This window comes from Heterocephalus glaber, unplaced genomic scaffold (genome assembly GCF_053883595.1).
Source record: "Heterocephalus glaber isolate CG9 unplaced genomic scaffold, H.glaber_assembly_v1.0 deba00001442, whole genome shotgun sequence".
Taxonomy (NCBI): Eukaryota; Metazoa; Chordata; class Mammalia; order Rodentia; family Bathyergidae; genus Heterocephalus; species Heterocephalus glaber.
The window spans coordinates 35,483,161-35,493,834 of NW_028258296.1; the positions used below are offsets into that span (position 1 = coordinate 35,483,161).

Below are 10,674 nucleotides of genomic sequence, written 5' to 3' on the forward strand. Positions count from 1 at the left end.
AGGGGAAAAAACAGAATCAGCAATAGGAAAATAAAGCAATGACTGAAATAAAACTTTTCAGTAATACCTCTCAATGTGAATGGTTTCAATTTCCCAAATCAAAAATACAGATTGACAGAATAGAGCAAGAAGGAAAATCCTGTAGTATGCTGTATATAAGAAATACGTGTAACCATAAAAGAAATTCATAGACCAAAAATCAAAGGATGAAAACCAATATTCCATGTGATGGAAATCTGAAAATAGACAAGAACATCCTACTTTCAGACAAAGTGGACCTTAAAACCAAACTGATCAGAAGAGGCGAAGAAGTTCACTACTACACTTGATCTTAGCCAAAAGGCCGAGAAGCAATAAGAAGGTCACTACATATTGGTTAAGGAAACAATTCAGCAGGAAGAGAAAACAAAAACAAACAACAACAACAACAAAATATATATAAATATAGCCAAATATATATATGGACACAAAAGATCAGTTAAACATCAACACAATTATAGTGGAGGACCTCAATACCCCACTATCACACATAGATGAAATAAACAAAAATCAACAAAGAAACATCAGAGCTGAACCAGACCTTCAAACAAATGGACTTAATAGATATCTACAGAATGATCCACTCAACACTGAACACACATTCTCCTCAATAACACATGAACTTTCTCCAGAATAGACCATATACTAGCCCATAAACATTCTTAAATAAATACAAAAGAATTGAAATTATCCCATCATATAGCCAGATTATAATGCAATGAAACTAGAACTCAATGGCAAAAAATCCACAGAAATTATGCAAACATATGAAGATTTAACAATACACTCTTGAATAATCACTGGGTCATGGAAGAAATCAAGGAAGAAATTAGATAGTACCTAGGGTCAAATGATAATGACAGCACAATATACCAGAACTTATGGGAAAAAATGAAAGCAGTCCTAAGAAGGAAGTTTATTGTTGTGAATGCCCACATTAGAAAAATAGAGCAAGCCCATATAAGTAACCTAATGATGCAACTCAAGGTCCTAGAAAAACAAAAACAATCCAAAGCTAGTAGAAGGAAGGAAATTATAAATATCAGAGCAGAAGTTAATGATATTGAGACTAAAAAACAATACTAAGAAACAGTGAATGGAATCTCTCATTATTCAAAATGATAAACCCTTAGCCAATTTTACTCAAAAATGGAAAGACCCATATCAAAGTAACTAGAAATGAAAAAGGTGAAATCACAGTGAATACTGCTGAAATCCAGAAAATTATTAGTCACTACTTCAAAAACCTATACTCCAATAAAATGGAGAATCCAGAAGAATTGGATGGATTCCTAGATACATATGAATTACCAAATCTTAACCAAGCAGACATAAAAGCTTTGAATAATCCAATAAAATAAAATGGAAGTAGTAATAAAGAAAACCTACCAACTAAGAAAAGCCCAGAACTTGATGGATTTACCACTGAATTCTATAAGAACTTCAAAGATCTAATGCCAATATTCTTCAAACTCTCTAATGAAATTGAAAGGGCAGGAATACTCCCAAAGTTATTGCCAGAAGCCAGCATTACCCTGATTCCAAAACTAGACAAAGACCCAACTGAAAAAGAATACTACAGGCCAATTTCTTTTATGCATACAGACACAAAAATCCTGAGTAAGACACTGGCAAACAGGATAATCACTGGCAATAAATAATCAAAAATGACCAATCATGAACAAAAATGCAAAGATGGTTCAACATACACAAATCAATAAATGTAATATACCACCTAAAAAGAAGCAAGGACAAAAGTCACATGATCATCTCAAAGATGCAGAAAAAGCCTTTGACAAAATCCAATATCCATTCATGATAAAAAAAAAAAACCACTTTGAATAGTTATAGGACTTCATCACAATTTGTTGCAAGACATTTATGACAAACTACTGCCAACAACAGATTAAGTGGCAAAATGTGGAAATCTTTCCCTCTGAAATCAAGAGCAAGACCAGGATGTCCACTACCACCACTCCTGTTCAGTATAGTACTTGAAACATAGCCAGAGCAATCAGGTAAGAGAAAGAAATAGAGAGTTACATATAAGAGGAAAAGAAGTCAAATTATCATTATTTGCAGATGACATGATTCTCTATGTAGAAGAACATGCCCCTCCAAAAACTTCACCAAAAGATTCCTGGAGTAACCAAATTCAACAATATAGCAGGATAGAAAATCAACACACACAAAAATTAATAGCATTCCTGTACAAAAATAATGAACTCACTGAGAAAGAAATTAGGAAAACAATACCTTTCAGAACAGTATCAAGAAAGATTAAATTCCAGGAATTTACCTAACCAAGGAAGTGAAAGGCCTCTACAACGAAAACATTAGTACTGTGAAAAAAGGAGATTGAGAAAGACATCAGAAAATGGAAAGATATGCCCTGTTCCTGGATAGGCAGAACCAGTGTTGTTAAAATGGCCATACTTTCAAAAATGGATATACTGATTTAATTGCAACCTCAATCAAAATACCAACAAGTACCTATTGGACGACTAGTGAAAACAATCTTGAAATTTATGGGGGAACCAGAAGAGACCCAGAATAGCAAAAGCAATCCTGGGCAATAAGAGCAAAGCAGGAAAAATAATAGTTCTGTATTTCAAGTTATACTACAAAACTACAGTGATAAAAACAGCATAGTACTGACACAAAGACATGGATCAATGGAACAGAATAGAGAATGCAGAAAAAAACCCAGTCACATTTAATGTGCCTATCTAATCTTTGACAAAGGGGCCAAATATAACACTGGAGAAAAGATAGCCTGTTTAACAAATAGTGCTGGGAAAACTGGCTATTCACATTCAGAAGATTGACTCTAGATCCACATCTATCACCATGTACCAAACTAAAATCAAAATGAATCAAAGATTTAAATATTAAAACAGAAACACTTAATCGATTGGAAGATAAAATAGATAAAACTCTTGAAGACAGGTGCAGGCACGGACTTTCTATATAGAACTGCAATTGTACATGAAATAACATCAAATATCAACAAAAAGTTTCTGTACAGCAAAGGAAAAAACCAACAGAGTAAAGAGACAACAAACATAGAGGGAAAATTTTTTGTTTGCTACTGCTCTGACAGAGGACAAATATCTACAATATTTAAAGAACTAAAAAAAAATTAAGGCCCTCACACAAAAGACTCAATTGAAAAATGGGCAACTGAAATAAACAGATACTTTTCAGAAGTACAAATGACCCATAAATACATTTTTTAAAATGTTCAACACCTCTGGCCATTACAGCAATTCAAATTAAAACAGTAAGATTCCACTTTACTCCAGAAAGAATGACTATCATTAAGAAAGCAAATAATAACAAATGCTGGCAAGGCTATGGGTTAAAGGAACCCTTTTACATTGGTGGGAATGTAAACTAGTACAAGCACTATCAAAATGGAGGTTCCTCAAAAAACTAAAATAGAAATTCCATTCACTCCACCTGTTTCCTTCTATGTATCTTCCCAAAAGATATAAAGACATCATATTACAGTGATACATGCATATCCATGTTTATTACAGCAAAAGTTATAATAGCTAAACTTTGGAAGTGGCCTACATGTGTATCAAGTGGTAAATGGATACAGAAAACGTGGTATTCACTAAAATCAGGAAAAAGACAAGGATGTCCACTAAAACCACTCCTGTTCAATATAGGTTTGGAAACATTAGGCACAGCAACCAGATAAAAAAAAGAAATAAAAGGAAAAAAGATAGGGAATGAAGAAGTCAAACTGTTGCTCTTTGCAGATGACATGATAATATAGAAGACCCCGAAGAACTCCATCAAATGTCTTCTAGACTTAATAACCAAATTCAGTAAAGTAGCTGGATAGGAGGTCAATACACAAAAATCAATAGCTTTCCTGTACATGAATAACAGACTCGCTGAGAGAAATGGGGCAAACAATTTCTTTCACAATAGCATCCAAAAAAACTGAAATACCTAGGAATCAACCTAACGAAAGAAATCAAAGATCTCTACTCTGAAAACTATAGCACTCTGAAAAGAGAGATTGAAGATGATATCAGAAAATGGAAAGACATCCCTTCCTCCTGGGTAGGAAGAACCAACATAGTGAAAATGGCCATACTTCCAAAAATGCTACATAGATTCAATGCAATACTAATTGAAATTCCAACAGCATACTTCACAGACTTTGAGAAAACAATCCAAAAATTCATTTCAAACAAGAGACCTAGAATAGCAAAAGCAATTCTAGGCAATAAAGACAAGGTAGGGGGTAACACGACCCCCAACTTGAAACTATACTACAAAGCTACTGTGATAAAAACAGCATGGGACTGGCAAAGAAACAGACCTGAGGACCAGTGGAACAGATTAGAAGATGCAGAAACAACCCCAGACACACTCAGCCACCTCATCTTTGGCAAAGAGCCAAACACCCTCACTGGAGGAAAGATAGCCTCTTTAATAAATGGTGCTAGAAAAATAGGGTTTCAACTTGCCAAACATTAAAACTAGACCTATATCTTTACAGAAACCTTTATCTTCAACCACTGTGGAAATCAGTATGGAGATACCTCAAAGAACTAGGACTGGAAGTCCCATTTGACCCAGGTATTTGCCTGCTGGGTACCTTCCCCAAAGAATTAAAAGAATCATACCACAGTGATATATGTGTACCCATGTTCATAGCAGCACAATTTGTAATAGCTAAAACTTGGAAGCAGCCCAAATGCTCATCAACTGGAGACTGGATAAAGAAAATGTGGGTTTTTTTTTTTAATAGAATGGAGTACTACTCAGCCATCAAAAATGAGAAATTAGAGACATTTATAGCTAAATGGATGCACATTGAGGTGATACTCTTAAGTGAAATAAACAGGACACACATATTTAAATACTGAATAGTTTCTCTAGTGTGAGAAACTGAAAGTGTAACTAAGGACTAAAAGGTATAATGGATAATATGAAATAGGAAGAAAAGGGGCAAAGAGGAAGGGGAAATGGGAGGGGTAAGGGAAGAAAGGAATGGAATTAATATGAGAAAATGAAAAAATGGAAACAAAGTCTTTGTAGATAGGGAGGGGTGGAGGGGTTGAAGGGAGGGCAGGGGAAGGGGGAAAAATAAGAACCAAGAGAGATTATGTAAAGGTACAAATTTCCAATGATGAATGTCATTATATTGTATACCTAAAATGTGCCAGTAAAATAAAATTTAAAAAAACAAACAAACAAACTTAAAGAAAAGTCCTGAGTACAATACAAAGGGATTTTTTTCCCCCGGTCATATATCTAGTAACCCCAAACAATTTAGAGTGCATTCTTAAAAAGAACATTATTTTCTTTTGCATAACTGTATGACAGTCATAAGAATCAGAAAATTCAGGTTGGGGACGTGGAATCCTTCAATGGAAGAGCACTTATCTAACACATGAGGTCCTGGCTTCCACCCCTAGCACTCCCTAAAAATCAGAAAATTGATGTTCATTTTGATGCAATACAACTGTAACCCTTGTATTTCTCTTGCTCAAGTTTTTTAAAATAGTAAACTTCAGTATCAATGTAAGAGAGGTTAGGTAAAACTCTTTTTTTTAAATTTTATTTTATTGGTACATTTTAGGTATACAATATAATGACATTCATCATTGGGAACTTATACCTTTACATGATGTATCTTGGTTCTTATTTTTTTCCCCATTCCTCGCCCTCCCTTCACCCCTTCCACCCTTCCCTATTTACAAAGACTTTGTTTCCATTTTTTCCCATTTCTTATCATTTTTCCTTTCCCTTCTTTCCTTTCCCCTGCCCTCCCACTTCCCCTGCCCCTTTGGACCTTTTCTTCCTATTTCACATTATCAGTTATTCATGCTAGTCATTGCTACATTTTAGGTACACAATATAATGACATTCATCATTGGAAATTTGCACCTTTACATAATCTCTCTTGGTTCTTATTTTTCCCCCTTCCCCTGCCCTCCCTTCAACACCTCCATCCCTATTTATAAAGATTTTGTTTCCATTTTTCCATTTTCTCATATTAATTACATTCCCTTCTTTCCTTTTCCTTACCCCTCCCACTTCCCCTTCCTCTTTGCCCCTTTTCTTCCTATTTCATATTATCTATTATACCTTTTAGTTCTTATTTATACATTCAGTTTCTCACACTAGAGAAACTATTTGGTATTTACACATGTGTGTCTTGTTTATTTCACTTAAGAGTATCACCTCAATGTGCATCAATTTAGCTATAAATGTCTCTAATTTCTCATTTTTGAGGGCCGAATAGTACACTCCATTTTATATTTTAAAAACCACATTTTCTTTATTCAGTACCAAGTTGATGGGTAATTGGGCTGCTTCCAAGTTTTAGCTATTACAAATTGTGCTGCTATGAACATGGGTACACATATATCACTGTGGTATGATTCTTTTAATTCTTTGGGAAGATACCCAGCAGGGGAATAGCTGGGTCAAATGGGACTTCCAGTCCTAGTTCTTTGAGATATCTCCATACTGACTTCCATAGTGGTTGCACCAGTCTACACTCCCACCAGCAGTGGAGCAGGGTTCCTCTTTCCCCACAGCCCTGCCAGCATTTGTTATTGGTTGATTTCATGATAGCAGCCATTCTTTCTGTAGTGAGGTGGAATCTCAGTGTTGTTTTCATTTGCATCTCTCGAATGACCAGTGATGTTGAACACTTTTTCATTTGTCTATTTGCTACTTCTACTTCTTTGTCTGAGAAATGTCTATTCATTTCAGGTGGCTATTTTTGGACTGGGTCTTTAAATTAGAGAGGTCTGAATTTTTTAAGTTCTTTATAGATTCGAGATAGTAGACCTTTGTCTGAGGAACAGCAGGTGAAAAATTTTTCCCACATTGTGGGTTGTCTCTTCACACTGCTGGTGGTTTCTCTTGCTGTGCAAAAGCTTTTTAATAAGAAGAGATCCCACTTGTTGATTGTTTGTGCTAGTTCACGGGCAACTGAGGTTTTGTTCATAAAATCTTTTCCTCCACCAATGTCTTCAAGAGTTCTATGTAACCTCTGTACCAGGCTATTCAGCATTTCTATTTTAATATTTAGCCTTTAATCCATTTCAATTTTAGTTTAGTGCATGGTGAGAGATATAGGTCTAGTTTTAATCTTTGTCAAGCAGAAACCCTACTTCTCCAGCACCATTTATTAAAGAGGCTATCTTTCCTCCAGTGAGGGTGTTTGGCTCCTTTATCAAAGATGAGATGACTGAGTGTGTCTGCAGTTGTTTTGGCATCTTCCAATCTGTTCCACTGGTCCTCAGGTCTGTTTCTTTGCCAGTACCATGCTGTTTTTATCACAGTAGCTTTGTAGTATAGTTTCAAGTTGGGAATTGTGATACCCCCTGCCATGTCTCTGTTGCCTAGAATTGCTTTTGCTATTCTGGGTCTCTTCTTGTTCCAAATGAATTTTTGGATTGTTTTCTCAAGGTCCATGAAGTATGCTGCTGGAATTTCAATTGGTATTGTATTGAATCTATATAGCAGTTTTGGAAGTATGGCCATTTTCACTATATTGATCCTTCCCAGCCAGGAGCAGGGGATGTCTGTCCATTTTCTGATATCCTCTTCAATCTCTCTTCAGAGTGCTATAGTTTTCAGAGAAGAGGTCTTTGATTTCTTTCATTAGGTTGATTCCTAGGTATTTCAGTTTTTTGGATGCTAGTGTGAAAGTAATTGTTTGCCCTATTTCTGTCTCAATGAGTCTATTGTTCATGTAGAGGAAAGTTATTGATTTTTGTGTGTTGACCTTGTATCCAGCTACTCTACTGAATTTAGTTATTAAGTCTAGAAGACTTTTGGTGAAATTCTTGAGGTCTTCTACATAGAGTATCATGTCATCTGCAAATAATGATAATTTGACTTATTCATTTCCTATCTTTATTTCTTTCTCTTGTTTAATTGCTGTGGATAATGTTTCCAAGATATATTGGACAAGAGTGGTGATAGGGGACATCCTTGTCTTGTTTCTGTTATTAGTGTGAAGGATTTCAGTTTTTGACCATTTAGTATGATATTGGCTGTTGGTTTTTCATAGATGGCTTTTATCAGATTGAGGTAGAGACCATCTATTCCAAATTTTGTAGGGTTTTTATTTTATCATAAATGTGTGTTGGATTTTGTCAAATACTTTCTCTGCAGCTATGGAGATAATCATATGGTTTTTGTCCTTGGCTCTATTGATATAGTGTATTACATTGATTGATTTGCATATGTTAAACCGTCCCTTGATCCTTGGGATGAATCCCACTTGGTCAGGGTGTATGATCTTCTTGATGATCTTCTGCATTCTATTTGCCAGTATCTTATTAAGGATTTTTGCATCTACGTTCATTAGTGAGATTGGCTTTAGTTCTCTTTTTCGGTTGGGTCTTTCTCTGCTTTGGGGATCAAGGCCATGCTTGCTTCCAGGAATGAATTTGGGAGTATTGCTTCCCTTTCAATTTCATTGAAGAGTTTAAACAGTAGTGGCAGTAGTTCCTCTCTAAATGTCTTATAGAATTCAGCAGTGAAGCCATCAGGACCTGGGCTTTTCTTAGTTGGTAAGTTTTTAAATATGTTTTCATTTGCATTGGTTGATATTGGGTGCTTTAGAATTTTTAGGTCTTCTTCACTCAACTTTGGTAATTCATATGTATCTAGGACTCTGTCCATTTCTTCTGTGTTTTCCATCTCATTGGCGTATAGGTTCTGGAAGTAGGTATTGATGATCCTCTGGATTTCTGCTGGGTCTTTTGTAATTTCACCCTTTTTATTCCTAATTGCATGAATTTGGGCCTTTTCTTTCCTTTTTCTGATAAGGTTGGCTAAGGGTTTGTCAATTTTGTTGATTCTTTCGAAGAACCAACTATTGGCTTCATTAATTTTTTGTATTGCTCTCTTAGTCGCCATTGAATTGATTTCTGCTCTGATCTTTATAATTTCCTCCCTTGTATGAGCTTTGGGATTGTTCTGCTCTTCTTTTTCTAGAAGCTTGAGGTTCAGCATCAGGTTGTTTAATTAGGCTCACTTTGTTTTCCTAATATGAGTATTCCCTGCTATGACTTTCCCTCATAAGTCTGCTTTCATTGTGTCCCATAGATTCTGATATGTTGTATTGTCATTGTCATTTAATTGAAGAAACTGTCTGATTTCTTCTTTAATTTCCTCTTTGACCCATTGGTTATTCAAAAGTGTGTTGTTCAGTTTCCACGTGATTATGAAATTTTTGTGGTTTCTTTTGCTATTGATCTCCAATTTCATTTCACTTTGGTCTGATACTATAAAGGGGATAACTTCAATTTCTTTGCACTTATTTAAACATGTTCTATGAGTAAGTATGTGGTCCATTTTGGAGAATGACCCACGTGCACCTGAAAAGAATGTATATTCTGATTTTGTGGGGTGAAACACTCTGTAAACATCTGTTAAGTTCATTTGTTCAAGAGTTCGATTGAGTTCTAGTATTTCTTATTTTTAGTCTAGTTGATCTATCTATGTGTGACAATGGAGTATTGAGATCCCCCACTACTATTGTATTAGTGCATATATGACTTCATGTCCTTTAGTATTTGTTTTATATAATTGGGTGCACTAGTGTTTGATGCATAGATATTTATGACTGTCATCTCTTCCTGTTCGATTGTTCCCTTGACAAGGATGTAGTATCCTTCTTTGTCTCTCTTAATCAGTGTTGGTTTGAAATCTACTTGATCTGCAAAGAGGATAGCTACTCCTGCTTTTTTCAGTTTCCCATCACATGGAATATTGTTTTCCACCCTTTAACTTACAATCTATAAGTTTTTTTTGTATTAAGTGTTTCTTGTATGCAGCATATTGTTGCATTTTGCTTCTTGATCCATTCTGCCAGTCTATTTCTTTTGATTGGTGAATTGAGACCATTAACATTGATGGTTACAACTGATACGTATTGACTTATCATTGTCATGACTTTTTTTGTTGTTGGATTCTCCCCCTTTACATTTAATTTTTCATTGCTCCTGATGGATTCATTCTGCTGTGCTACCTGGGGTTGTGATCCTCATTGTCTTTTCGTAGGATATTATCTAAAACTTTGTGGAGTGCTGGTTTTGGTATTAATGAAGTTCCTAAGGTGCTCTTTGTCATGAAAGGATCTTATTTCTCCATCAATTTTGAAAGATAGTTTTGCAGGGTACATCAATCTGGGTTGGAGGCTGTTTTCCTTTAGGGTTTGGAATATGTCACTCCAAGCTCTTCTTGCCTTCAGGGTTTGCATTGAGAAGTCTGCTGTGATTCTGATGGGCTTTCCTTTGTATGTGATTTGTTTCTTTTCTCTCACTGCTTGTATAATTTGTTCTTCTGTTGGGTTTCTGGAATCTTAAGAATTATACGCCTAGGTGTAGATTTTTTTTGATCAAGGCTGCTATCAAGAAATCAATCAATAACAAATGCTGGCGGGGTTGTGGAGATAAAGGAATTCTTCTCCACTGTTGGTGGAAGTGTCCACTCATGCAACCACTGTGGAAATCAGTATGGAGATACCTCAAAGAACTAGGATTGGAAGTTGCATTTGACCTAGATATTCTCCTGCTGGGTATCTTCCCAAAGAATTAAAAGAATCATACCACAGTGATATATGTGCACCCATGTTCC

At 35.5% G+C, this 10,674-nt stretch overlaps 1 pseudogene; it reads right to left on the minus strand.

Moving 5' to 3' along the window:
- Window positions 1–214: 214 nt before the first annotated feature.
- LOC147827690 (U2 spliceosomal RNA) lies at window positions 215–355 on the minus strand (annotated as a pseudogene).
- Between the last annotated feature and the right edge of the window lie 10,319 nt (window positions 356–10,674).